Source organism: Pseudophryne corroboree, chromosome 11 (assembly GCF_028390025.1).
Source record: "Pseudophryne corroboree isolate aPseCor3 chromosome 11, aPseCor3.hap2, whole genome shotgun sequence".
Lineage (NCBI taxonomy): Eukaryota > Metazoa > Chordata > Amphibia > Anura > Myobatrachidae > Pseudophryne > Pseudophryne corroboree.
The window spans coordinates 7,102,428-7,129,546 of record NC_086454.1 but is presented as its reverse complement, the minus strand read 5'-3'; positions in this window follow the sequence as shown (position 1 = coordinate 7,129,546).

The following is a 27,119-nucleotide window of genomic DNA, read 5'->3' as shown; positions in this document are numbered from 1 at the left end:
CCATTTTGTTACAACCAAAGCCGAAAAGAGCTCGGTAAAGTTTGACAGCCCATCCACAGACCCGTACCACGGGATAAGAAGGAATTCAAATGTATACTTCGCAATACCTCGAAGCTTGATTTAAAACACGTACGGCACGATGATACATGACCCCCAAGCACGGATTCATACACACATGCTTCTGCTATCTCACTAGGTCATACCCTTTTCCTACCATCTCCTCTCCTCCCTTACCCAACCATGTAAATGTATTAACCCCTAACATATATTTTTCTCTTTTTGAAATGTTTTCAGGAAGTGGCAGTTATTGTTGACTGCCAAAGGGTGGACTGTCAAAGTCAGAAAAATATCTCTATGCACACTACCATATTTGCACCTCACACAGGTCCGTGCTGCGCATGCGTACGCTCTCCCGTACGTGCGCATACTCACAGTCGCGGGCACCCGCAGGCGCACGGTATGCGTATTTACGGTAGAGTTTATGTGATCGTAGCGTGCGACTCAATCGTAACATATTTTCAGTAATAATGTATTTTGTAGATCATGGTCCCTTTGATAGATTCTGAAAGTTTGGTTAATGTAGAATGTTCATGAACAGAGAAATCCCTCTTTGTTTGATACGAAGGGTCAGACAGGAGTAATACAGTGGTGTTTAGTATCCATCGGAAGAATATTTAATTAGAAATATTCCGGTGTTGGTTTAAAGCAGATCAATCGCTCGTGCGAATAGTTATGTACATAAGAAGTTTATGAACATTTACTTTATTTGCACTTTATTACCCATGCGGCGGGAAACCCAGTTTCCCTCCCACCTGAGCTGTTGGAAATAGTCACAGCCCACCTGTATGAATCAACCTATGACCTTTTGTTATAATGCGAAGCCGAATTCCTGTGTCCAATGAACAATGAGATTGTAGGGACCATTGAATTGCATTGTGTGTGGGGCATAAATAGAAAGGCCGATCACATCCAGCTCTTACTCTTCAACGGTTATCATTGCTGAAAATCGGGAGCTGGATGTCCAGAGGCGCATGCGATCGTTTCCTTTGTGCGTAAGTTTTTCTCCGTAATCATACTGTTTCTCTCTTGTTATTATGGGCCATATCTCTCTCTCTCTTCTCTTTCTCTAATTTTTCTCTTAAACTTAATTGTATTGTATTTACTGTGTAGTTACCTGGTTAGTTAGTCTATGTTATATTGTAGTGTATGATTTGTATTTGTATTAATTCTTTTGCAAGTATATCATTCAAAATATATATATGTTAGGCGTTGGACCCTAAGCCCAGGTATCTGTGTATTTCTTATAGAGTTAAGTATTCTCAGAGCGTCGGTGACGCTCAAACTGCTTTTAAGCTAGTAAGGTTATACTGTGTTGCATTTACACCATATCACTACACAAAGGGTTTACTGCATAATACACTGTTTATGGTTTAGATATAAAGGTTTTACATTGTGAGCGTATGCGCCGCTGGTGATCTCCTCGTGGTCTCGAACGGTCGCATCGCTATAGCGAATCATTACGGCAGGGACGTGCAGTCAGGGGAGGCAGGGGAGGCAGTGCCTCCCCTGTCATAACGATTAAAATACTATAAAGAAGATGCTTATGACACATATTCTGTCTCATAAGTATCTGCATTACACTTTATATTATTTTAATCATCTCTACACGGTATAAAAACTGTTTTAAAAGCATTTCGGAGGCACCGCTCTGGGGTGCCTCCCGCTGTCTGTGTGAAAGGGCCGGAAGAGGGGGGCGGGGCCAAATGTCGGGCAGGAAAAAGCCATTGAAAAAGTCCCCATAAGCGGCACTGTTAGAAGTGCCTCTTTGGCAGGGGCGTGCTTTCAGCCCATATGAAAGCACGCCCCTGTCTCTGTGATTGTGCAGTAGCTGTTCGGTGTGGGGAGAGGAAGGGGTAAGCGGCCACCAAGGGTGTAAAACCCTATCTGTTATCTAGGATATTTTTTTATTAGAAATATTTAAATGTATTTACAGGGTCCCTGCCCGCCCGCCCGTCCTCTAGCCCATCTAGCAGCCCGCAACCCCCCCCCCCCCCCTCCTTTGTACCAGGTTGAAGTGGGAGCCGCTGGTCAGGAGAGTCTGCAGGACTTGGGGGTTACCGCTGCCTGGGAGACCTGTCGCCGCAGCCTCCGCCGTGTCTCCCCCGGGCCTGGCCGGTGACAGCAGCGAATCAGCGCCAGCTGCCCGGGCTTCGTGTGCAGCAATCAGTGAAGGAAGAGCCGGAGCCGGAGCCGGATGCGAGGTGAGCAGCAGCTGGCTCAGGGCTGTGGGTGAGGACTGCTCCCGGGCCATCAGTAGCGCACGCAGGGGTGGGGGGTTCGGGCCCTGATGGACCAAATTCTATTTTTTAATGATGGAGACAGACGGGTGTCCGTCTTAAACATAGCCGCGTTCGCATCTCCCGCTGCACAGAGCTCTTGCGGTCAAAGCTCTGTGCTGGCCTAAATAGTGTCCGGCTCCTGGAAATGTCTTCTCTGCAGCTCAGGTGCAGTGTGTATATATGTATATATATATATATATCTATCTATCAATATATATCTATATATATATATATATATATATATATATATCTATCTATCAATATATATATATATATATATATAGATAGATAGATAGATAGATATATAGATATATATATATAGATAGATATCTATAGATAGATGAAAGGGTTAAAGCTCGTCTCTGCTTCAATGTCATAGAATTGCTTGTGTTATAGAACTTAATGTTCCAGCACATTCCTTGCTACTGTCCTTGTCTCTTATCTTTTTCTTATACCGTGTGAACAACCTCCCTATTTGAAATACAAACTTGCCCATATATGCATATCCTTCCACTGCGGCAGTTCCTAGCCAATCATGTTATGTTAGCCCCTTTTGTGTTCTGTCCAATTAGTTATTGACTTGGGATATACACGCCCTAAATCCTTTCTTTTATATACTTTTGTTAAACGAACAATAAACAGTGTGAATCTTTACTGCTTGTGTTGTGCATGTAACTCATAGCATGAAGGTTTACACTCACAGACGTCTAAGAGGCCATCACATCGAGGGTTAAAGAATATAGGGACATATCCTTTCAAGTGGGGGCTACGTCCGCGATTCAGTGATCGTCCCTGGATGGTAAAGATAGAGAATTTATTGTCTGTCTTTGCCATACGGGATTGCGGTCATACACTGAAGCTGAATCCGTGTCAGTGTTCTGGGAACACGTGACCAAACATCTTTAATGTCTGGGACTTAAAGATACGTCTGAGAAGGGACCAGGGGTCCAAGCGCAATTCTCCAAAGACGTTAGTATCTGGGATACTTAAAATAGACCTGGGAGTCTATACATAACGTGACGTTAGTATCTGGGATACTTAAAAATAGACCTGGGGTCTATACGTAACGTAGAGAATACCTCGATTTGATCGTCTATATATTCTTGTATGTTTGTAGTGAGATAAGTTCTTATATTTGGTCCAGACGGCTGGTAAGTTTTCGTCTGCCAGATATCTTTACTCAAACACTTTTCCTGCTTCCTGTTTAAAACGCTGTATTTTTCTGACATCTTGTACGAATGGTAAGTATCGTACACGTCAAAAGATTTCATGTTCTCACTATACAGATAATATTGTGATATTGTCAATGACTAATTAACTGGTTAGCTGATGCATATAGTAAGTAGAGTGTTGTAAATTTTAGATATTTTCTTTTAAAGTTGTACTGTTGATTTATATTACTGTCTGACAATGGGCTCTAGTCAGAGAAAAAAAAAAAAAAAAAAAACTACATATCCCCCGCCCCTCCCTGGTGAGACATGCAAGATGTATGTCGCCCGCAACTCTACCTCAGAGTATTACTTAGTTAACCCATGGGTGGATAATTTAGCGGGATGGACAGAGAAAGCAGGACAGGACCCATTCCTACGGGAAGGCAGTAATTACCCTTTCTATATGGAGGATTACAAAAATGTCAGTTCCCAACAGCACAGAAGCGAAGAAGTGAGAAACTGTAAAATCTTTGAAAACCCTCTCCCTCCCCCTTACATTCCAAAGACCCCGCGCACTGACGGGGCCCGGAGGAGGGTATCCCAGCCTTTATTCAACTCACCCGTCATAGTAAAGATTCACCTCTGCTGCCACTTATTATAAATGGAAGTAAAATTCCCTTTTTAGTGGACAGCGGTGCAACAACCAGTGTTTTGTGTTCTGACCTATGCAGTATCCCCTCTCACCAGAAAAGATAGAAGGTCTCCGCCCCATGATACAGCAATTCTTACAACAGGGTATTCTCAGACATATTGTATCACCATACTGTACTCCTGTGAACCCTGTTGCCAAAGCTGATGGCAGTATAAGATTTGTACAGGATCTCAGAGCGATCAATCAGTTAATTGTCCCAATTGCACCAATTGTTCCAGATGTAAACTCACTCATTTCTGCAATCCCTGCAGATGCTGCGTTCTTCTCTGTAATTGATTTGAAGAATGCCTTTTTTCAGCATACCTGTAGATTCACAGACACAATTACTTTTTGCCTTTTCTTTTAAGGGTAAACAACTTACCTGGTGCAGATTATTGACGCACCTGTTGTCTCCAGGCCACATTGGGGCCCTGGCAACCTCACCATGGTTCAGTCCTGCTACAGTATGCAGATGATCTGCTGCTCTGTAGTCAAACTGAGGAGGCCTGCCGAGAGGATGGTGTTTCATTACTAAACTGGCTTTGTGAATGTGGACACAAGGTGTCCAAAACAAAAATGCAATGATGTAAAAAGCATGTTGATTACTTAGGTTTTGTGCTCACTCAGGGAGAGAGGAAAATCAGTCCACAACGCATACAGTCTGTATTGGGCCTGGTCACCCCAACTACCCAGAAGGAACTACTGTCCTTCCAGGGTATGGTAAATTACTGCAGACAGTGGATTTCTGATTGCTCTTATTATGATAACATTTTGAGACAAGCCACACTGAAGGACAAACCTAAAACTGTACAATGGTCACAAGAAATGTTAACTGCATATGAAAGTTTAAAATGTATGTTGATGAAAAGTCCGGCACTTGGCCTCCCCAATTATGTACTACCTTTCCATCTATATGCAAGGGACAATTGTAAAACCATGGCGGGGGTGCTCACACAGTTTCATGGAGGGAAGTTGCGCCCCGTGGCATTTTTTTTCCAAAGTCATGCCAGTGTCTGTGCAAGGTATGCCTGCCTGCCTCAGGGCTTTGGCAGCCTGTGCAATGGTTGCAGAAATGGCCACTACCCTCACTTTAGGCCACATCACAGTACTCCACACCACACATGATGTCCTGGCAATACTTAAAAGCTTGCACACACAGCACATGTCAGCACAACGCCTTAGTGGATATGAAGTACTCCTTTTGAGTAACCCTACCCTTACCATCAAGTACACTGCTAGTTCTTCTGGCCCTGCACCCATTCTCAATGCCCTTTTAGGCTTGAAAGGTCCCGAGGATGAATCACCCGACCTACATGGCTGTGCTGCTTCCATTGAAGCTGAAACTTCTCCCAGACTTGACATGTCTCCCGTTCCCATACCAGGCGCAGACATAGTTTTTGTTGACGGCTCCTGTAGTAGGCCCAATGACAATACATACCAGGCTGGCTATGCCATTGTCACCCTCCCTGACACTGTGTTGGAAACCCTGCCAATACCTTATCAGTCCGCGCAAGCTGCAGAACTCATTGCACTCACTAGAGCATGTCCCTCCCTTGACAGCGTCCATCTGCTCACTCAACTTCAAGCTGCTGCGACTAATACTGATCTCTCCGACTGGACTTACCCAATTCTGCAGAAAAAATCCTAAATCAGGATTAATCTGCAAAGAGGGGAAACCCTGTATACCCCAGTCCAGTGCCCCTTTGCTCGTTGCCCAGTGCCGTGGTGTTGGTCACCGTGGTGAAGCCACAACACTCCTCCTACTAACCAATGATTTTTATGTTACTAATGCCAAATCACTTGTGGACCAGTATGTTAGCAGATGCATCACTTGCCTCAGGAACAACCCTAACAACCCTAATAAAGCTAAACACCAGCATCTTGAATACCCCACCACCCCTTTTACACACTTACAAATTGATTTTACCCATATCCCTGGTACAGGTAAACAAGAATATGCCCTGGTCATTGTAGATATGTTCTCTCGCTGGCCAGAAGTATTCCTAACTAAGTCAGAGGATGCCAAGACAGTAGCAAGAATCCTAACACAGAAAATCATCCCTAGATGGGGGTGCCCCCTGCAAATAAATAGTGATAAAGGCTCAGCCTTTACAGCCAAAATCACACAGGCCTTAGTAAAAGCTCTGCAGGTGGAGTGGAAGTTTCACATCCCGTACCACCTGCAGAGTTCAGGGGTCGTAGGAAGAATGAATAGGACCCTCAAAGACAAACTAAGGAAGGCCACAGGAGGTACCTTCCACAAGTGGAAGCAGGTCCTTCCCATTATCCTAGCAGAAATCAGAATGACCCCACAGAAAACTCTAGGATACTCACCCTTTGAAATACTAATGGGCAGGCCTTTTCCTACACCCTGGGCTAAGAAACCACTAGTAATACAGGAAGGAGATCTAGAACTCATCAGAGAAGAGTATGTCAGGTCCCTGATAACAAAACTGAATGAAATTGAACATGAGGTTGTTTGTAAAAACCCTTTGAATCCACAGGAACCTACACACCCCTTTAAAGTCGGAGACAGAGTCGTGGTGAAGGTGCTCCCCAGGAACAAGAGCCCAGGAGACTTCACCTATGGTCCAGAGACAGAGGTCGTAGCAGTTACCCGAACAGCAGTCCTGACAGAGGAAAGTCCTACCTGGATCCATGCATCCCGAGTAAAAAAGGTTCCTAGACCAGACCTAGAGAGGGAAGCAAGTGATTCCAGTGAGGTACGAACCGGGGCAGACAGCCCTGACCTCCCACCTAGCGAAGACAGAAGAACAGAAAACGATGAAGAACCTGCCCCCTATCTTTACCCTGGGGACTATCTTGATAGCCCTACTGGCCCATTTTCCCCTCTCAATGACTGAGGTTGATATAACTCAGAATAAGGGAAACTGACACTATGGTATAACTCTTCCACCACATACACCGCAACCTACATACTAGATTATTTCCAATTCCCCCAACTAGCTGCTGTCCAAAAGTCTGTTGACTACCAGATCCGCGCTGACACCACAGACAACCTAAGCCCCGAGGTACCCTATATTTGCGTTACAGGCCATAACTGGGGAAATGATTGCAGCTCATGGTCCGCGGCTGCCTGGAACACAGGTACCCCATGGGGCTATAAGCCCGCTGAAGCCTTAGATGAAAAGGATAAACACGGAACATCATTAACCCAACGATTAACCCTTCTTAAAATGCCCAACAATTACTGCAACTCCCGCTCAGGCTAAAAATTGCGCCATTGGTGTGCAGAAAGACGTAAGCTTTGCAAGAATCATATAGTATAACAATAATGATTCTAAGAGGGGATTGAAAGGGTTAAAGCTCGTCTCTGCTTCAATGTCATAGAATTGCTTGTGTTATAGAACTTAATGTTCCAGCACATTCCTTGCTACTGTCCTTGTCTCTTATCTTTTTCTTATACCGTGTGAACAACCTCCCTATTTGAAATACAAACTTGCCCATATATGCATATCCTTCCACTGCGGCAGTTCCTAGCCAATCATGTTATGTTAGCCCCTTTTGTGTTCTGTCCAATTAGTTATTGACTTGGGATATACACGCCCTAAATCCTTTCTTTTATATATTTTTGTTAAACGAACAATAAACAGTGTGAATCTTTACTGCTTGTGTTGTGCATGTAACTCATAGCATGAAGGTTTACACTCACAGACGTCTAAGAGGCCATCACATCGAGGGTTAAAGAATATAGGGACATATCCTTTCAATAGATATATATATAGATATATATATATATATATATATATCTATGTGGTTATGTATGTGTGTATAGTCTGTGTCTGTATTCTTTTATACACACACACACAGACACAATATATATATTTTATTTTTATTATCTGTTACAAATACTGCTCCAGTGCAAAAATCAGTGTTTAAACAATGTTTACAGTGTATCCTGATGACGGGGAGACAGTACCTGAAACATTGATAATTAAACACTGATTTTTTTACAGTGCCGCCTAACATTTTATATATATATAAATTAGAGATGAGCGGGTTCGGTTTCTCTGAATCCGAACCCGCCAGAACTTCATGTTTTTTTTCACGGGTCCGAGCGACTCGGATCTTCCCGCCTTGCTCGGTTAACCCGAGCGCGCCCGAACGTCATCATGACGCTGTCGGATTCTCGCGAGGCTCGGATTCTATCGCGAGACTCGGATTCTATATAAGGAGCCGCGCGTCGCCGCCATTTTCACACGTGCATTGAGATTGATAGGGAGAGGACGTGGCTGGCGTCCTCTCCATTTAGAATTAGAATAGATTAGAGAGACACTTGATTTACTAATTTTGGGGAGCATTAGGAGTACTCAGTAGTGTACAGTGCAGAGTTTTGCTGATAGTGACCAGTGACCACCACTTTTATTTATAATCCGTTCTCTGCCTGAAAAAAGCGATACACAGCACACAGTGACTCAGTCACATACCATATCTGTGTGCACTGCTCAGGCTCAGGCCAGTGTGCTGCATCATCTATTATCTATCTATATATAATATTATATATATCTGTCTGACTGCTCAGCTCACACAGCTTATAATTGTGGGGGAGACTGGGGAGCACTACTGCAGTGCCAGTTATAGGTTATAGCAGGAGCCAGGAGTACATAATATATTATATAGTGAGTGACCACCAGACACACAGTGCAGTTTATTTAATATATCCGTTCTCTGCCTGAAAAAAGCGATACACACAGTGACTCAGTCAGTCACATACCATATCTGTGTGCACTGCTCAGGCTCAGGCCAGTGTGCTGCATCATCTATATATATTATATATCTGTCTGACTGCTCAGCTCACACAGCTTATAATTGTGGGGGAGACTGGGGAGCACTACTGCAGTGCCAGTTATAGGTTATAGCAGGAGCCAGGAGTACATAATATTATATTAAAATTAAACAGTGCACACTTTTGCTGCAGGAGTGCCACTGCCAGTGTGACTAGTGACCAGTGACCTGACCACCAGTATATAATATTAGTAGTATACTATCTCTTTATCAACCAGTCTATATTAGCAGCAGACACAGTACAGTGCGGTAGTTCACGGCTGTGGCTACCTCTGTGTCGGCACTCGGCAGCCCGTCCATAATTGTATATACCAGTGACCTAACCGTGGTTTTTTTTTCTTTCTTTATACATACATACTAGTTACGAGTATACTATCTCTTTATCAACCAGTCTATATATTAGCAGCAGACACAGTACAGTGCGGTAGTTCACGGCTGTGGCTACCTCTGTGTCGGCACTCGGCAGCCCGTCCATAATTGTATATACCACCTAACCGTGGTTTTTTTTTCTTTCTTTATACATACATACTAGTTACGAGTATACTATCTCTTTATCAACCAGTCTATATATTAGCAGCAGACACAGTACAGTGCGGTAGTTCACGGCTGTGGCTACCTCTGTGTCGGCACTCGGCAGCCCGTCCATAATTGTATATACCACCTAACCGTGGTTTTTTTTTCTTTCTTTATACATACATACTAGTTACGAGTATACTATCTCTTTATCAACCAGTCTATATATTAGCAGCAGACACAGTACAGTGCGGTAGTTCACGGCTGTGGCTACCTCTGTGTCGGCACTCGGCAGCCCGTCCATAATTGTATATACCACCTAACCGTGGTTTTTTTTTCTTTCTTTATACATACATACTAGTTACGAGTATACTATCTCTTTATCAACCAGTCTATATATTAGCAGCAGACACAGTACAGTGCGGTAGTTCACGGCTGTGGCTACCTCTGTGTCGGCACTCGGCAGCCCGTCCATAATTGTATATACCAGTGACCTAACCGTGGTTTTTTTTTCTTTCTTTATACATACATACTAGTTACGAGTATACTATCTCTTTATCAACCAGTCTATATATTAGCAGCAGACACAGTACAGTGCGGTAGTTCACGGCTGTGGCTACCTCTGTGTCGGCACTCGGCAGCCCGTCCATAATTGTATATACCACCTAACCGTGGTTTTTTTTTCTTTCTTTATACATACATACTAGTTACGAGTATACTATCTCTTTATCAACCAGTCTATATATTAGCAGCCGACACAGTACAGTGCGGTAGTTCACGGCTGTGGCTACCTCTGTGTCGGCACTCGGCAGCCCGTCCATAATTGTATATACCACCTAACCGTGGTTTTTTTTTCTTTCTTTATACATACATACTAGTTACGAGTATACTATCTCTTTATCAACCAGTCTATATATTAGCAGCAGACACAGTACAGTGCGGTAGTTCACGGCTGTGGCTACCTCTGTGTCGGCACTCGGCAGCCCGTCCATAATTGTATATACCACCTAACCGTGGTTTTTTTTTCTTTCTTTATACATACATACTAGTTACGAGTATACTATCTCTTTATCAACCAGTCTATATATTAGCAGCAGACACAGTACAGTGCGGTAGTTCACGGCTGTGGCTACCTCTGTGTCGGCACTCGGCAGCCCGTCCATAATTGTATACTAGTATCCAATCCATCCATCTCCATTGTTTACCTGAGGTGCCTTTTAGTTGTGCCTATTAAAATATGGAGAACAAAAATGTTGAGGTTCCAAAATTAGGGAAAGATCAAGATCCACTTCCACCTCGTGCTGAAGCTGCTGCCACTAGTCATGGCCGAGACGATGAAATGCCAGCAACGTCGTCTGCCAAGGCCGATGCCCAATGGCATAGTACAGAGCATGTCAAAACCAAAACACCAAATATCAGTAAAAAAAGGACTCCAAAACCTAAAATAAAATTGTCGGAGGAGAAGCGTAAACTTGCCAATATGCCATTTACCACACGGAGTGGCAAGGAACGGCTGAGGCCCTGGCCTATGTTCATGGCTAGTGGTTCAAGCTGGCAAAAGCACCGCAAAGAACTGTGCGTTCTTTGAAATCCCAAATCCACAAGGAGAGTCCAATTGTGTCGGTTGCGATGCCTGACCTTCCCAACACTGGACGTGAAGAGCATGCGCCTTCCACCATTTGCACGCCCCCTGCAAGTGCTGGAAGGAGCACCCGCAGTCCAGTTCCTGATAGTCAGATTGAAGATGTCAGTGTTGAAGTACACCAGGATGAGGAGGATATGGGTGTTGCTGGCGCTGGGGAGGAAATTGACCAGGAGGATTCTGATGGTGAGGTGGTTTGTTTAAGTCAGGCACCCGGGGAGACACCTGTTGTCCGTGGGAGGAATATGGCCGTTGACATGCCAGGTGAAAATACCAAAAAAATCAGCTCTTCGGTGTGGAGGTATTTCACCAGAAATGCGGACAACAGGTGTCAAGCCGTGTGTTCCCTTTGTCAAGCTGTAATAAGTAGGGGTAAGGACGTTAACCACCTCGGAACATCCTCCCTTATACGTCACCTGCAGCGCATTCATAATAAGTCAGTGACAAGTTCAAAAACTTTGGGTGACAGCGGAAGCAGTCCACTGACCAGTAAATCCCTTCCTCTTGTAACCAAGCTCACGCAAACCACCCCACCAACTCCCTCAGTGTCAATTTCCTCCTTCCCCAGGAATGCCAATAGTCCTGCAGGCCATGTCACTGGCAAGTCTGACGAGTCCTCTCCTGCCTGGGATTCCTCCGATGCATCCTTGCGTGTAACGCCTACTGCTGCTGGCGCTGCTGTTGTTGCCGCTGGGAGTCGATGGTCATCCCAGAGGGGAAGTCGTAAGCCCACTTGTACTACTTCCAGTAAGCAATTGACTGTTCAACAGTCCTTTGCGAGGAAGATGAAATATCACAGCAGTCATCCTACTGCAAAGCGGATAACTGAGTCCTTGACAACTATGTTGGTGTTAGACGTGCGTCCGGTATCCGCCGTTAGTTCACAGGGAACTAGACAATTTATTGAGGCAGTGTGCCCCCGTTACCAAATACCATCTAGGTTCCACTTCTCTAGGCAGGCGATACCGAAAATGTACACGGACGTCAGAAAAAGACTCACCAGTCTCCTAAAAAATGCAGTTGTACCCAATGTCCACTTAACCACGGACATGTGGACAAGTGGAGCAGGGCAGGGTCAGGACTATATGACTGTGACAGCCCACTGGGTAGATGTATGGACTCCCGCCGCAAGAACAGCAGCGGCGGCACCAGTAGCAGCATCTCGCAAACGCCAACTCTTTCCTAGGCAGGCTACGCTTTGTATCACCGCTTTCCAGAATACGCACACAGCTGAAAACCTCTTACGGCAACTGAGGAAGATCATCGCGGAATGGCTTACCCCAATTGGACTCTCCTGTGGATTTGTGGCATCGGACAACGCCAGCAATATTGTGTGTGCATTAAATATGGGCAAATTCCAGCACGTCCCATGTTTTGCACATACCTTGAATTTGGTGGTGCAGAATTTTTTAAAAAACGACAGGGGCGTGCAAGAGATGCTGTCGGTGGCCAGAAAAATTGCGGGACACTTTCGGCGTACAGGCACCACGTACAGAAGACTGGAGCACCACCAAAAACTACTGAACCTGCCCTGCCATCATCTGAAGCAAGAAGTGGTAACGAGGTGGAATTCAACCCTCTATATGCTTCAGAGGTTGGAGGAGCAGCAAAAGGCCATTCAAGCCTATACAATTGAGCACGATATAGGAGATGGAATGCACCTGTCTCAAGTGCAGTGGAGAATGATTTCAACGTTGTGCAAGGTTCTGATGCCCTTTGAACTTGCCACACGTGAAGTCAGTTCAGACACTGCCAGCCTGAGTCAGGTCATTCCCCTCATCAGGCTTTTGCAGAAGAAGCTGGAGGCATTGAAGAAGGAGCTAAAAGGGAGCGATTCCGCTAGGCATGTGGGACTTGTGGATGCAGCCCTTAATTCGCTTAACAAGGATTCACGGGTGGTCAATCTGTTGAAATCAGAGCACTACATTTTGGCCACCGTGCTCGATCCTAGATTTAAAGCCTACCTTGGATCTCTCTTTCCGGCAGACACAGGTCTGCTGGGGTTGAAAGACCTGCTGGTGACAAAATTGTCAAGTCAAGCGGAACGCGACCTGTCAACATCTCCTCCTTCACATTCTCCCGCAACTGGGGGTGCGAGGAAAAGGCTCAGAATTCCGAGCCCACCCGCTGGCGGTGATGCAGGGCAGTCTGGAGCGACTGCTGATGCTGACATCTGGTCCGGACTGAAGGACCTGACAACGATTACGGACATGTCGTCTACTGTCACTGCATATGATTCTCTCAACATTGATAGAATGGTGGAGGATTATATGAGTGACCGCATCCAAGTAGGCACGTCACACAGTCCGTACTTATACTGGCAGGAAAAAGAGGCAATTTGGAGGCCCTTGCACAAACTGGCTTTATTCTACCTAAGTTGCCCTCCCACAAGTGTGTACTCCGAAAGAGTGTTTAGTGCCGCCGCTCACCTTGTCAGCAATCGGCGTACGAGGTTACATCCAGAAAATGTGGAGAAGATGATGTTCATTAAAATGAATTATAATCAATTCCTCCGCGGAGACATTGACCAGCAGCAATTGCCTCCACAAAGTACACAGGGAGCTGAGATGGTGGATTCCAGTGGGGACGAATTGATAATCTGTGAGGAGGGGGATGTACACGGTGATATATCGGAGGGTGAAGATGAGGTGGACATCTTGCCTCTGTAGAGCCAGTTTGTGCAAGGAGAGATTAATTGCTTCTTTTTTGGGGGGGGTCCAAACCAACCCGTCATATCAGTCACAGTCGTGTGGCAGACCCTGTCACTGAAATGATGGGTTGGTTAAAGTGTGCATGTCCTGTTTTGTTTATACAACATAAGGGTGGGTGGGAGGGCCCAAGGACAATTCCATCTTGCACCTCTTTTTTCTTTTCTTTTTCTTTGCATCATGTGCTGATTGGGGAGGGTTTTTTTGGAAGGGACATCCTGCGTGACACTGCAGTGCCACTCCTAGATGGGCCCGGTGTTTGTGACGGCCACTAGGGTCGCTAATCTTACTCACACAGTCAGCTACCTCATTGCGCCTCTTTTTTTCTTTGCGTCATGTGCTGTTTGGGGAGGGTTTTTTGGAAGGGACATCCTGCGTGACACTGCAGTGCCACTCCTAGATGGGCCCGGTGTTTGTGTCGGCCACTAGGGTCGCTAATCTTACTCACACAGCTACCTCATTGCGCCTCTTTTTTTCTTTGCGTCATGTGCTGTTTGGGGAGGGTTTTTTGGAAGGGCCATCCTGCGTGACACTGCAGTGCCACTCCTAGATGGGCCCGGTGTTTGTGTCGGCCACTAGGGTCGCTAATCTTACTCACACAGCTACCTCATTGCGCCTCTTTTTTTCTTTGCGTCATGTGCTGTTTGGGGAGGGTTTTTTGGAAGGGACATCCTGCGTGACACTGCAGTGCCACTCCTAGATGGGCCCGGTGTTTGTGTCGGCCACTAGGGTCGCTTATCTTACTCACACAGCGACCTCGGTGCAAATTTTAGGACTAAAAATAATATTGTGAGGTGTGAGGTTATCAGAATAGACTGAAAATGAGTGTAAATTATGGTTTTTGAGGTTAATAATACTTTGGGATCAAAATGACCCCCAAATTCTATGATTTAAGCTGTTTTTTAGTGTTTTTGGAAAAAAACACCCGAATCCAAAACACACCCGAATCCGACAAAAAAAATTCGGTGAGGTTTTGCCAAAACGCGTTCGAACCCAAAACACGGCCGCGGAACCGAACCCAAAACCAAAACACAAAACCCGAAAAATTTCAGGCGCTCATCTCTAATATAAATATGCAGCTGCTCCGGCACTCCAAAGAAGAGCCCCTATGTAAATTTGCAGCAATGAGAGGCGGCCGTCGAAGACTTAGAAAATCAATAAACGTGTATTAAAGTGCTACACTTTAATACACGCTTGTTGATTTCCGAAGTCTCCGAGTGCCGCCTCTCATTCCTGCAGTCTGTGCAGAGGAGCCGCGCTGCAGTTCTAGGACCAAGACCTGGTAAATAAAAAGCAATATCATTGTCATTCACTGTCTGTTCCCATCACCCTTTCCTTCTCTCTGTCACACTCTCACCAACTGCTACTGCTGTCACCCTATCCCTGGCGTCACGGTCTTCCTGTCACCCTCAACCTTGTGTCACCCTCTCCCTGTCACCCTCTCTCTGGCGTCACTCTCTCCCTGGCATCACCCTCTTCCTGTCACCCTCTCCCTGACATCAGGTTCTTCCTGTCACCCTCTTCCTTGTGTCACCCTCTCTCTGGCGTCACATTCTTCCTGTCACCCTCTCCCTTGTATCACCCTCTTCCTGTCACCAGCTCCCTGACATCACGCTCTTCCTGTCACCCTCTTCCTTGTGTCACCCTCTTCCTGGCGTCACATTCTTCCTGTCACCCTCTCCCTTGTATCACCCTCTACCTGTCACCAGCTCCCTGGCATCACACTCTTCCTGCCACCCTCTGTTGGCTATTTTGTTGTCCAGGACTTTCATTAACTTAATATTTCATTAATATTTATTTTTTATTTGATAAAAATTGACAATGTATTAGTCGTCAGCTCATCACAAGTTTAATGAGCAGGAAGGCTGCGTGTATTGGCAGTATTGGACTGAGATGCAAATTAGTGGTGGGGGTCGGGGTAGTTGATGGCGATTTTGTAAGCCATTGGTGGATGCAGTGAACTTTAGTGGCAGGAGCAGCGGGCATAAGGGGCGGCGGTAGCTGGCATTGGCTCAGGTGCAGTAGTGGACGGTGGTAGGGGTCATCGACGGAACTCAGTGTACATTATGGCTGCAGTGCCTCACCAGCCACTGAGCTCACCGCACGCCACTGCATTACGGTAGTCGGCAGCCAATAGCGTGCCTGCCAGTGATCTCTTGGCCGTGAGCGAACGTAACGCTTGAGCGTCTCGACCACGGCTAAGCGATCGTTACGCAACGTGCGTACCCTTACGGTACTTCATACGTAGTTAGCGTTCAGTGTTCTTAGACCTCATAAAGGGTATTATATACGATAAATATTTAGCTTTATCACTCCTTATCTATGTGGATGACACAATGCTGCATTCCCCAAACCAGGCAGGATGTGTGGGGTGGACGCAGTGATAGAGAGGAGGAGCGGGGCTGCTTAGGGCACCAGCGCACCTTCATCAGGCTGATTATACTATCTGTAATAACTCACAGTATGAAGGGCTGTTGTGCTAAACAAGTTTTCCTAATTACATCAGTTATAAGATAACATCAGAACTCACCTTTTATCAGAATCAGAATCAATTTTATTGGTCAGGTATAGACGTATACTAGGAATTTGTTTTATGTTTCCAGAGCATCAGCCAGGTATTCACATAGAAAAGGGGAACACATATGACATACATGTGGTACACAGTGCAGTAAAATACAGCAATACTGTAAAATACAATTCCAATCCCGAAAAGATTACAATACCATAAAATGGGAATGTCTACCAGCCAGCAGCAACACAGCGCAATATTACATTAGAAGGAGATTTAGTTAGAGCCTCCTAGTTGTTGTTCTTCAGGTGGATTTCTTGCGGGAAGAAATTTTTAAACTTCTAGCAAACTTTGCAGGTAACGCCCTATGGGGGTCGTTCCGAGTTGTTCGCTCGGTAAATTTCTTCGCATCGCAGCGATTTTCCGCTTATTGCGCATGACAGGAAGAAGGCGTTTGTGGGTGGCAACAGACCGTTTTCAGGGAGTGGTTGGAAAAACGCAGGCGTGTCCAAGCGTTTGCAGGGCGGGTGTCTGACGTCAATTCCAGACACAAACAGGCTGAAGTGATCGCAGCGGCTGAGTAAGTTCTGGGCAACTCAGAAACTGCACAAAACGTTTTTGTACTACTCGCAGTAGCGGATCTTGCCACGGGCAAGCAGGACTTTTGCCCGGGGCGCCGCCTTCCGGAGGGCGCCGGCGCCATCCGGAGGGCGCCGCACCATGGCAAGATCCGCTACTGCAGTGCCCCCCGCTGTGTCCCGCTGCATCCCGCTGTGAAGGGCGTTAGGGAACTAGATGTGTAGTGTCTAGTTTCCCTTCGTGGAGAGGACCTGTACTGTGCGGTGCGCGATGACGTCATCGCGCACCGCCCAGCAAAGGTCCTCTCCACGAAAGGAACTAGACGCTACGTGTCTAGTTTCCCTTCGTGGAGAGGACCTTTACTGGGCGGTGCGCAATGACGTCATCGCGCACCGCTCAGCATTTAATCGGCGCTACTACTGTACAGGGGGCGTAACTGACCACGCCCCCTGTATGAAGCCACACCCCTATGTCCTGCACGGAGCGCAAAAAGGGCTCAAACCGGCCCTGACCACTCGGCTGCACAAGCGTTTGCACACTTGCAAAGAGAAAATACACTCCCCTATGGGCAGCGACTATCTGATCGCAGCGCTGAAAAAAATAGCTAGCGCGCGATCAGGTCTGAATTAGGCCTTTAGTTCAGACTCAACAATGCCTGAATAAAAAAGCAGCAGCAGCTGATATACCGATATTATTGACGAGAGACTGTACATATATTTGCATCACTTCTGCATTACAGAGATATTGGCTGCACTCGGGTAGTAAATGAAAGCTAAATAAAATGTGTTTGAGCTGTTTTTAAATGCATCACAAGCTGCTGCTCTTTAACCAATGAAAATTTAAAATCACTATGAATTAATGATGGAGGCCTGAAGTTTCAGCGGTTTGTTGGTTTTCGTTTTAAATGTGTTGGAAGCTACTTTTGCACTTGAGATTCTCTGCACGGCCTGACTTTAATCATGTCCCTGTTAGCTATGAAAATGTAAATAAATAATTACTGTGTGCATATAGGCATTTCTCTGTCCTGCAGAGGATTTAAGAAGGAGATGTTGCTCTATAATTACAGTTTGGTGATTACAATCACCCAACGCTCCATATCTTATATATAAAATTCATCGGTCTGTTCGTTTGTCTGTCCGGTTATACATTTGGACACTCCTGCACCGACGAGATGAAACCAATGCGAGGTGGGCCAGTTGGATCCTGGACGGGTTTTATTAGGGGGTTAGTAGTATCCAGTTAGTTTATGCTGAGCAGAACTTTGACCCGAGGAGCCTTCTCTGAGCCTTTCATTGGATGGATTTGGATGAAAACTTCACATTAGCACTGGATCGCAGAAGACATAGTAGGTGGTTGAGTTCCCGGTCGAACCTCTCGTTGGTGTACGATGGGCAGAACTTTGACCCAGGGAGCCTGTTCTGGCCTTTCCACTCTATGAATTTGGACGAAAACTTCACAATATTATTTTGGTAATATTGGGTCCCAGAAGATATACCAGGGGGTTGAAGATTGGATTGGACCTCTGTTAGCGTCCAACAGGCAGGGCTTTGACCGGGTTAGCCTATTCTTGGCCTTCCACTGGATGGCGTTTGAGGAAAATTTACAGAGTGGTAACATTGAATCCCAGTAGTCATACAAGAGGGTTGGGGTCCTGGTTGGACCTCTTATTGATGTACGGTGGGCAGAATTTTGACACAGGGAACTTGTTTTAGGTCTTTCACTGGATGGATTTGGTTGACAACTTCAATGAATTGTAATAACAACTAAATAATAACTGACAGAAATGGAGGTGGGAAGACAACGTTGTCTACCCTAAAGCCTTGGAATAGCAACATTAATAACAGAAGGAAAACGTTAAACCCATCTCACAATGTAAAAGTGATTAAAAATTAAACCGAAAGGAAAGCTGAGGTCAGGGCTACTGGCTACACCCCCCAAAAATATAGAACTGGGCAGACACCTCGTGGGTGTATTGGAAGAGCTGCTAATTATTTTTAATATGTTGATAGTTGCATCCAACTCATTGATAACCTAATAACTTTAAGATTTAAACCCGGGCAAGAGAGAGGACTCAGCATTCATGTCTAAGGGTTTATGTAATAGGTTCCGAGACTACAGAACCGGAGTGATTTTGGCGTGTATAGTGTCTGTACACCATTAATTTTTTTTCAGCAGCAATTAGTCAAAAGGCAAAACCAGCCTTATAACTGATCGCCACATTAAATTTAGCTCCAAACCCATCGAAATAACGTTAGATCCTTTCACCGAAAAGGGCCTGATTCTGAATTGCATGCAAAAGGGCAAGCAGTATCTATTGGCGGTTGCCCTTGTTCAAGCTCCTCCCCTTGTGTATATCCATGTGGCTGAATATGCAAGGACTGAGACCCCCACTTTTGGCGCCCGTGCACGCTGTAATACTGACTGGTGCATATGGCAGCTGCAGTCTCTATGTCTGACCATGGCCTCCTATACGTGTGGCTGGGAATGCAGCCACTTGCATTGACACGTCCACGACTCTCACATAACGTGCCATCTAAACTGACCATTTTTGCTTGCACTACTAGCCACTGTCCAACCATAGCCCAGCAGTGGCCATCACTTTTTCCATCACCTTTCTCATACCGTCTGAAACTAATGCATGCACCTGGGGCTTTGCAGTTGCAAATAATTGCTTAATACATGAACATCGACTCCGGCACTAAGTGTGCGGCAAAGCTGAATTTTTACAACTAATATACAACGTAAGCAGGGGCGGATTGGGATGGAAAAACAGGCCGGGAAATTTATGGAAGCAGCCCTAATGAGGGTGTGGTCTGATGAAGGGGTGGGGTCTGTTGAGTTAGCGGGGTCCCTCCTCATAGGGCCTGATTATACACAAATGTGGCCTTTCTTGCCTTGTTTGCTGCAGTTGTGTCTGAGACCAGGGATTGGGAACTAACAGTGGCCCTGTAACATTTTGTAGAAGTGGCCCAACATGGGCAGACACGTCGGCCTACCAGGAATCTTCCTGGTGAGCCCTGAGGGCAATCTGCCCCTGAACACAAGCCTTTCATCCTATAAGTTTATGCTAATAAAGCAGGATCTCCATAAGAAACGTGGGACATGAACCGGCCGTGTGGAGGGTATGGCCGTGCTACTTTTGGAATTTTGGGCACTAGAATTGGTGGCAATGCCATGCTGAAGGGGGCGTGGTCTCACCCTGTTGTGGGCATGGTTTGCACCTCTTTGGCAGAGATGGGCCTTGTTATTGTGTACCGGCCCTCTTGGTGCTGCTGCATCCGGACCACTTGCAGCCAAGGTACAAATACGTCCAAAAATAAGGAATAAAACAGACTATTAAAAGCCTCCTTATTAGCCATATCCCATTGCACAAAGGGGGTCATTCCGAGTTGATCGCAGCCAGCAACTTTTTGCTGCTGCTGCGATCAACTAATCCCCACCTATGGGGGAGTGTATTTTAACATAGCAGGGCTGCGATCGCTTGTGTAGCCCTGCTATGCTTAAAAAGTTTCCTGCAAAACAAGACCAGCCCTGCAGCTACTTACCCTGTGCAACGGATCCAGCGATGAAGGTCCCGGTCCTGACGTCAGACATCCGCCCTCCGTTCGCCTGGACACGCCTGCATTCTTCTTACCACTCCCCGAAAATGGCCTCCAACGGTGAGTACCCGCCCCAGTACGCCTCTCCGCTGTCAATCTTCTTCCGTCCATCGCTGCGTCTTTTTTTCCGCTGGGCGCTCCGTTGCCTGGCGACATCTATCACATAGACACTGCATGAAAAAACAGTGAAAATCAAATTTAGTAAGTGTTTTTGAAAACTTTTTCTTTTTAAAGTTCATTATAACATTATTCTATGTCAGCAAAACATCTGTAGGAAATTTGTGCTGCTCAAGTCAGCGAGTAGCTGAACCTAACGGGTTAAATGAAAAGTTCAGATTTAATTATAAGTTGTGTTTGGAATGATAATAATCAGAATTCAGCACACAGCTCATTAACCTTTCAGTTAATGTAATAAAATGAGCATTTCTTGCAAATTATGAGCCTTCCATACTGAGCCACCCTTTGGGTCTCAATGGAAACTTCCATTTTCACATTTTAAGTTCAGAGCCTTGGGTAGCGGAAAGGGCTCGGAGCGCAGTCATTCCCATAAATAAGCCGGCGTCTACCTACTTTCTCCAAACTCTCTGGGTGATATTTAGTCATCTTTTGGCTCAATCAAGCTGTAATTGTCTGCGCTCATAGGAATAAACAGCGCACTACAACACTTCCAATGCAGTCAAAGAAATTCATTATATTTATTCTAATTCAAGCACAGAGAACTAGGAGTTATTGTAAAATGATCCCCAGCATTCCATCAATATACCAGTGATAAGGTCAGAGATGCTGCGGACGGTGACGGCTTCTCTCTCAATTATGTAAACAGCTAATTACTGGATGTGATAATGTCATCAGCTGCTGATACATTACACATACGGAGTGACAGGGAGAGCATGGGACACAGTGACAGAGAGGAATAGTGAGACTGATGCTGCATTGAAAGTACAGGTAGCAGCACCGTGCTCACCTGGCACCTTGTCCTGGCAACACCGCCTGAGGGCCTGAGCTCCTGATGTCACGCCAATGGGGCGGGGCCACCATCATTGTAAATGACAGCAGTAGCCTTAGGATGCTCCGGGGGGCTGTAAGGGTTGCGGTGTGCATGTCTGAAGCCTCCTAAGGAGATCCTGCTAACCAGATGCTGGGACTGTCGGGCGGCAGAGGTGCCGTTCTGCCCTCTGTGTGGTGACACCGCTCTCGCACTCCTTGCTACAGCCCTGAAGCAGAGGCGTCATAACATGGGAGCAGGGGGCGTGCACTGCATCCTGGTGTCACCCTTCCAGGGAGTGATGCCCGCTCCTCCATAATGACTGGGAGCTGAGTGCTGCAATGTGACATTATCCTGCAGCGTAGGGCTCCTACAGGCAGAGTCTCCGGGAGTTATGTAACCTGGAGACTGCCACAAGGCCACACCTCCTTCCACAAAGCCATTCCCTCTTTTTGGCATGGGTGTGGGGGCTATTGGCCGCACAGGGTGTCACCAACCCTGGTGCCACCACAGCCCTGATGGGCAATGTCAGATCAGTAGCATCTTTACTTGTGACTGAGGAGGTATTGCCGGTGGTAATGGGGCATTTACATGTAGGCTACGATTAGTGTGGAGGGTGTGATGAGGTACTTATGGGCTATGAAGAACTGTGCAAAAACCCACCAGTTTTAGATGGAACTCATGCACTGGGGAAGGCTGGTGCAAGTGTCAATGGATAATGGTGACAACTACACTATGAATACCAGTGCATGGACATAAATATAGCACAGGGTGGTATGGTAGGGCATACTAAGACGCAAGAGGAACCACAGCATGCAATACACAGCTTAACCACTGGATGGCGATTGCTCCACCAATGAAAACTACAGCGCTGAAAATAATAGCGGCGGATGGATATGACACTACAGAATACTACTGTATACAACTTACTGTTGAGCTTTACAAGGTACTGTAAAAAAAAACTTCTTTACAGTATGTACAGTGATACAGGTCACACATACAGTAGTGATGTGCGACAGAGACGCAGTGATACTGTAGCATGTCTTACAAATAAGCCGTGTCCCCTAGGGGTGCTGCTTGAAATGACTGCTTTCTGACCAAGACCGAAAAAGGACTTTGATGTTTGCATTGAGCTGACTGCGTCTTTTCCCAGCTGTGGCCTAGTGGTAGCCTGACTGCTCAGCAGGTTCAATTCCTGTAAATGGCAGATGTCTATTTTTTATTATAAAACAATTTGAAATACTGCTTATGTTATCAATATTACACTGGAGATAGATAGATAGATAGATAGATAGATAGATAGATAGATAGATAGATATAAAAAATAGAAGTGTTAATAGTTTATTTTTATCAATAAACAAAATGTAAAGTGAATGAACAGAAGAGAAATCTAAATCACATCAATATTTGGTGTAACCACCCTTTGCCTTCAAAACAGCATCAATACTTCTAGTTCTAGGTACACTTGCACACAGTTTTTGAAGGAACACGGCAGGGAGGTATGTCCAAACATCTTGAAGAACTAAGCACAGATCTTCTGTGGATGTAGGCTTGCTCAAATCGTTTTGTCTCTTCATGTAATTCCAGACAGACTGGATGATGTTGAGATCAGAGCTCTGTGGGGCCATATCATCACTTCCAGGACTCCTTGTTCTTCTTTACGCTGAAGATAGTTCTTAATGACACTGACTGTATGTTTGGGGTCATTGTACTGCTGCAGAATAAATTTCGAGCCAATCAAACACCTCCCAGAAGGTATTGCATGATAGATAAGTACTGTATTTCTCAGCATTGAGGCACAAAGATATAGGCAACATTGAGGACCGTAGACGCAGTGGTCGGCGATGGAAACTTAGTGCATCCGATGAAAGACACATCATGCTTACTTCCCTTCAAAATCAGAAGATGTCCAGCTGTGCCATCAGCTCCGAACTGGCAGAAACCAGTGGAACTCAGGTACACCCAACTACTGTTAAGAGAAGTCTGGCCAGAAGTAGTCTTCATAGAAGAATTGCGTCCAAAAAGCCATAGCTTCAACAAGGAAACAAGACCAAGCGACTGAACTATGCTTAAAACCATAGGATCTGGGCTACAGGAAAATGGCAGCAGTGCTCTGGACCGATGAGTCAAAATGTAAAATATTTAGCGCAGGCATACATAATGCAACTGTTTTTTCCCACTACAAGCCATACGGAGGTGAGATGGGCGTGGCTACATCCGTAGCAGCTGATTGGGTGCTATGGGTAACTTTACCCGTCCTCTTTAGAAGGTTCGATACATCTCCCCCTAAGTAGGAGAAAGTTATATTGAATTAAGAATCTGATTGGACGAACACAGCTGTTGCTCGGGTAACAGTGTGTAAGTGACATGGCTGTGGAGACAGAAAGTATTCCCGAGTGTATCAGGGTGTGTGGCCAAATAGAGGAGGCATGGCCACGCCCTCTTGGAAAAATGTAAATAAAAAAAAATACTGCAAACCAGGGCATTGCTCCTCCCCCACAGCTGGTTCGGGCCCCTCCAAAAAATAATAGTAATAGGTACCTCATCCCCACCTCTCAGGACCCCTGTCTGGCTGTTATAAGGGTCAAGTGAGAGGTAAACAACAAACCCAGCGTAAAGAAAATAAAATGTGGAGTCTAGAACAGACCGACTGGAGAAATGCAAAACTCCTACATGTTACAGTGGCAGATGTACTTGTCTTGGAGAGTGATAAAGTGCAGAGAGATAAAGTATCAGCCAATCAGCTCATTGTCATCCATGTTACAGGCTGTGTTTGAAAAATGAGTTAGTAGATGGTTGGTTGGTACTAGATCTGCTTCTACTTTATCTCTCTACAAGTCTAAGGGGGTCATTCTGAGTTGATCGCTCGATGCTGATTTTCGAAGCGATCAGGTTAAAGAATGGCAAAACTGCGCATGCCTATGCACCGCAATACGCAGGCACGACGTACGGGTACAAAGAGGTTCGGTGTTGAGCGATGGATTTAGCGAGGAATCCATTCGCACAGCCGACCGCAAGGTGATTGACAGAAAGAGGGCGTTTATGGGTGTCAACTGACCGTTTTCTGGGAGTGTTTGGGAAAATGCAGGAGTGTCCAAGTGTTTGCAGGGCGGGTGTCTGACGTCAGTTCCGGGACCAGACAGGCTGAAGTGATCGCAAGGGCTGAGTAAGTTCTGAGCTACTCAGAAACTGCACAACATGTTTGTGCTGCGCTCGGCTGCACATGCGATCGCACACTTGCAAAGCGAGAATACACTCCCCCGTGGGCGGCGACTATGCGTTTGCACGGCTGCTAAAAGTAGCTAGCGAGCGATCAACTCGGAATGACCCCCTAAGTACATAGACCTAAATGTGAATAAAATCAGAGCCCCGTCCCCTGCACTGCAGGAGTGTGTATGGGGTGCAGGAGGGAGGGAGAGCCACTCTCCCGGGAGACCTCTCCTAAACTGCAAAGACACAAATAACGCAGTGATAATAATGACATCTTAGGGCACAATATTAGTGCGGAACCTGAGATTCCTAGTGATAAAGGACATTACTAAAACATATACATGTACTGTGCGCGCAAAGAAAAACAGGCGTAATAATGACAAATTGCCATGGTATATTAATGCAGCTCTTTATTAATGTATGTTTATTGGTGTTTATACTGTTTGTACAATAATGTCTATTAATTGAGTAATAATTTCTAATAATAATAATAATAATAACTGAATGTGTAACTTTATATTATAGAACATTATAGACCTGCACTGTAATGTATTCAAAGTCTCCATTAGTGTCAAAAAGCAATTAAAACTGCTAATTACCAAATAATGTATGCAAATGCTCTTAAATGGTTACAGAGCTCAGCTGATTATTCCTCTTGAAATGCAATCCTGCAGGAGCTCCCGGGCCGCACCGCAGATGTGACAGGCGGAATCAGCTGCTCTGCCGCTAATGCGCTCTCCTCGCTGCAGTGGCGGGGTTGGTGGTTTTTGTTTTTCTCAATGCCTGAAATCAGCAGTAGCAGGAAATATTGTCTACAACCAGTGACTTATGTGGATTCAATTTGTTTAATTAGACATGGAATAAGACTCCCTGGCAGTCTCCACTGAGCCCAGTGCGCGGAGGAATTTGCGAATCTCAATGGTAAAGTGCGAAGTGACTAAGGCTCAGAGGTGCACAAAACTTGGATTTTGGCTTCAGCGATTTTGCAAAAATATGCTAAAGACTCTGCCCCTGTCTTGGGTTCAGAGATGCCCCCGCTGGGGTCCCGGACCCACCGCTTACGTATGCAACATCAGGAACGTCAGTTGCACATTAGTCACATGATTGAATGTCTGACCAACCCTATGGTGTCTCAGAATGTCTATCTCAGCTAAGATGCCAGGACACACAAATTCGCAGTGGCTGACTAGGACACGCCCAGATAACGGTGGTGGCTCACCCCGTGTCTCTGTAGCCACGTGACGTTACCGTTTCTCAACGGTCACTCACTTTGCGAATAAATCCTTACTGCACACGCCATCGCTAATCAATCCACAGCACGCGCGCAGCAACCGGAAATCGCTCCATCACATCCGCCTCTGAATCAGGACATATGTGAATGAGCAGTATTACAGGCAGACCATTGCACATGCAGATCTGTACGTTATCTGTGAGGTCCGCACAGATTGTTCTGCAATTCCTCTTCTGTATAGCGCAGATGTTCTCCCGGATCAGGACGGGCTGCCCGCACAAATTTAAAATCTGCGCAAATCGCATCCTGACTTCCAGGGGACATGACTACATTGCAGCAGAGGTAGAAGAGAATGGGCAAACATTGCTGGAGAGAAGTGTGCATGTAAAATACTGCGTATTACTGCAAGCAGCTGCGGGAAAATATACAGTATATACCGGCGGGAATACCACTAACTCCATCATCACGGTTCTCTAACACATGCGCTATGCTAGATGCAAGAGTTACGCCTCCTAACAGACATATCTGCATATGTGCTCAGTATGGAACCATGCGCCAGAGTCTCCCCTATGGAAACACACATACCACATGGCATCTACCTATGATTAGCACGTTACTCGAACTTATTTCACCCTACTGCGCCATTGTTGTTGAATGCTATATTCAGCAACGCTGGTGTAGTAGGGTGGAATAGCTTTTTGACTAGCTTGCTAGACATACAGTAGTTAGATTTCATGGAACTGATGCAGAGTGACTGACTAGTGTGCATTTTGTGTAGGGTATCTTGTGTGATTTCACCCTGCGCTGAACGCATGCAGATCGCCCTATGCAGACTTCCTCCGTTCTGTCTCTTATACTCCGCTGCTGCCAGATAGGTGGGACAAGGAGGGAAGGGACTTTATCACACAGGGGGTAATTCAGACCTGATCGCTAGTCTGCGTTTTCATACAGCGATCAGGTCTAAACTGCGCATGTATATGCACCGCAATGCGCAGGCGCCTCGCACGGGTACAAAGCGGATCGCCCCTCAGGCGTTCGCTAGGAGATTGACAGGAAGAAGGCGTTTGTGGGTGTGGTAGGGGAGTGGTTGGTAAAATGCAGGCGTGTCCATGCGTTTGCAGGGCGGGTGTCTGACGTCAATTCCGGCCCCGGACAG